The sequence below is a fragment of the Azolla caroliniana genome, unplaced genomic scaffold, assembly GCF_043228905.1.
Source record: "Azolla caroliniana isolate FFs.n. ecotype wild unplaced genomic scaffold, voAzoCaro1.0.p SCAF_13, whole genome shotgun sequence".
Classification (NCBI taxonomy): Eukaryota; Viridiplantae; Streptophyta; class Polypodiopsida; order Salviniales; family Salviniaceae; genus Azolla; species Azolla caroliniana.
In genome coordinates this window covers 5,277,308-5,280,957 of record NW_028230448.1, presented here as the reverse complement: position 1 = coordinate 5,280,957, position 3,650 = coordinate 5,277,308, and the positions used below count along the sequence as shown (strand labels likewise).

At 45.2% G+C, this 3,650-nt stretch overlaps 1 non-coding gene across 1 annotated transcript; it reads right to left on the bottom strand.

Annotated features, from left to right (window-relative positions):
- Positions 1 to 232: 232 nt before the first annotated feature.
- TRNAR-CCU (transfer RNA arginine (anticodon CCU)) lies at positions 233 to 305 on the bottom strand. The gene has a single exon. It is a non-coding gene; the product is annotated as a tRNA-Arg (tRNA).
- Between the last annotated feature and the right edge of the window lie 3,345 nt (positions 306 to 3,650).

Genomic DNA, 3,650 nt, shown 5'->3' with positions numbered 1-3,650 from the left:
CATCAACAATTTTATAACTAACGCAACAAACATGGATCCTTTCCTACAAAATACTCTCATAAGGATGCAACAACAAGGCGCAATCTCTTTTCTTGGAAATAGGAAACAGTCAACACTCTAAATGGAATGGACGATAACTCTCTACTATTTCTCTCTTGAAAGGGGTCAAACCTCAACTTCTTGATAAGGAACACATTCTTGATAAGTAAGTGAGTAATATGTCCTATTTATTCGCACTAGGAAGGGGTCGAACCTTCGACCTTCTGCTTAGGAAACAGACGCTCTATCCACTGAGCTACAAGTGCCACATGTTCTTATACACGAAAGAAGACATGTACTCCACTAAATTCTAACTAAGACATAATACAAGCATTTTGTTAGATCCTAATACTTCAGTAAGTTATACAACAACCGATGCAACCTATCTTTTGGAAACATGAAACAACTTCTTGCTACAGTCATCAATGAAGGTCACGAAATACTGTGAACCACCATGCGACTTCGTGTCCACATAGCATACGTCCGTATGCACGAGCTCCAACGTCATTTTCTTCCTCATCGGGGGCCTCGTTCAAAAGGATGTTTGATTCTCCTTACCATCCAAGAAATCCATGCACTTCTCAAGTTGCACGTTCTTTACCTCAGGAACGAGGTTGTCCTCAGCAAGCTTTCGCATCCCCTTCTGGCTCATATGGCACCAGCTCCTGTGCCATAGTTCACCGACCGTGTCAGCTGCCACATTTGCATCCCCTCGGCATATTCAAGCATTCATTATGTACTGTGTGCTGGTCTTCTGAGCTCGAGCCACAATCATACTTCCTCAGCATAACTTCATGACACCGTTTTGAATGCTACTCGTGTAGCCTTCATCATCTAGCCGACTAGCTCATATTAGGTTCAATCGAACCTCCGGAACGTGTCATACATCTCTCAATATGAGTCTCCACTTGCTTGAGGTTTCCAACACACATTTTCAATGCCAATGATTTGGCATGCTCCTTCATTTCCCATCTTTACGGATCCGAGATCTCCGACTCTGTAGGATGAGAAGCACTTTTGGTCAGGGGTTAGGTGGAATGACGCACCCGAATTGACCACCCATGTTGATTCTTTGCCGACGAGATTCACTTCGTTTAGCTTAGTAATGAGCAACAACTTCTCCTCACTCGCGGCGATTGTTGTAGTGTTCTTTTTGTCCAGGATTTTCTTCGGCTCTACACCATCAACTCCCCCTTTCTCCTTTCGGCTGGCAATTTTTCTGGAAGTGCCCCAGCTTCCCACAATAGAAGTATGTGGGTCTCCCCCTCGACTTCGACTTGGTCCCCGACATATCTCGGTTCTGGGGAATTCGATTTCGGCCTCTTCTCCAAATCATGTCACCATTCGTGACTAAACCCTTTTGGCCGGTATTGGACTCACGGTCCTTCCGGAGAGCTTCTTCATTCAGTAAGCTCGACTTCACCTGCTCTAGGGATAGATGCTTCCCTTCCACCCCAGCGTTGCCCAAAGTGACAACGAGCGTCTCCCAGCTGTCCGGAAGGGATCCTAGCAACAATGATGATAATACCTCGTCGGCCAGAGGTACTTCTAGAGAGGTGATTTGGTTCATCAATCCTTGGAAGGCATTGATGTGCTCTGCCATACAAGAGCCATCCTAATACCAAAGCCTCACGATTTTTCGAAATACTGAGACTCAATACACGATGTTCTTGTTTTCGAACATGATGTTGATCTTCATCCATAGGACATCTGCTTGTGTTTCTTCGCCAAAGTTGTTGTATAGACTCATGTCTGTAAAACACCTTATGTATGTGCCCACCTTCAAATGCAACACTTCCCACATCGTTGCATCAATCTTGTTTGGTATTTTATATCCGAATTGCACCGGCAACCAGAGGTCTTTGCACACGAGCATGTCTCTCATCTTCGACTTCCACACTGAGTAGTTGGATCCAGTTAGCTTAAACATGCCGCCTAACGAGTCTTCCATTGCTCTGATACCTCTTTGTTAGGAATCTTGTGAAGAAAACAAGAACTAGTACACCAACAAGAAAAATGTGAAGACACAGAGACACTGATATTTTACGTGGAAACCCCAAAATGGGAAAAACCACGGGGGTCCAAAAACCCTGAGAAAACATATCACTATAGTAGAGAGGAAGTACAAATACGGAACTCGGAGGCAGCGACCTTGAGTTCTGCTTCCTCTAACAGCGGCTACGGAGTTACACTCTCACTCTCTTACTCACAGTTACAAAGGCAACTACCTCGTTCTGACTTTTCAATAATGATCACTAACTCACGCTATAAGGTTTGCCCTTGTTGCCTATAAAGCAAAGCAATTTTCTAGATATTTACAAATATAGCCCCTAGGAGCCATTTTTTACTATTTACAATTATAGTCTTCCGAAACTATTTCGGTTTTCGATTTTGATTTTGATTTCCGATTTTGGTTTTGGTTTCGGTTTCGGCCGAGGCCGATATCACCAGCATGGTCCTTCTCTTCCCATCCGAAGGGACATGTTTCCCAACACAAACCCCATCCGACGTAGTCATTGTGTAATCTTCACGTTCCAAAAATGTGGGTCTTTCTTTAATCCATAGAGGGACTTCTTCAGTTAGTAGACATCCCACATGTTCAATTCGGATAGAAATCCAGGGGATGTAGCATGTAGACCTGTTCCTCAAGGTCGCCTTGCAAGAACGCATTCTTTACATCCATCTAATGTAGATGCCATCCCTTTGTCACTGCTACCGCCAGCAACACACAAATGATTGTCATCTTTGCAACCAGCACAAATGTCTCATCGTAATCGATGTCGTGTTGTTGCATATAGCCCTTGGCCACTAGTCGGGCCTTATATCAGTCGACAGAGCCGTCGGCAGTGTTTTGTACCTTGTACACCCACCTACATCTGATCGGCTTCACACCCTTGGGGGTGTCAACCGGGTCCCAAGTCTCATTTTCCTTCAATGCGCGCATCTCTTCCTCCATGGTGGCACACCAATTTGCATCCTTTTCTGCCTCGGTATCGTACTCCGGCATCTTCTTCTTTGCGTTCTCCTTGCACGTAAACCGTCTCCTCGGTTCCTTGTGCAGGGACTTCACGGTCAAGTCTTCACTACTCGCCGGCTCTACACTCGGTTGACCATCTCAGCTCAGCCCCTCATTCGGCCCACTTAGCCGAAATAAGATCGGACTCTCTCTTAGAGCTCCAACTTCATCACTATGCGGAGGCATTTCAGCCTCACTCGCGTCATCCTCAGAATCCGGAATGGAGTGCATGGGGGTAGGATGTGAAGACAAGTACCATGAAGCCGACTCGTCGAACACGACATCTTGGCTCACTCAGGCTTCTTTCGTTCGGTGGTTATAACATTTATACCCTTTTTGCTCATCCGAGAAGCTGACCAGGATAAACTTTTCGGGTTTCGCATCTAACTTCCTTCGTTTCTCTTTCGGCAATTGTACAGACGCTATGATGCCGAAAACCCTTAAGTGTGCCAAGTTCGGCTTCTTCCCAAAGTACAACTCATGTGGCGACACTTCTTCATTTGCAAAAGTCCGATTCTATAGGTAAATAGCTATTTTCATGGCTTTGGCCCAATAAAATTTCAGCACTGGCTACTTCTTCGATCATCCGATTCTT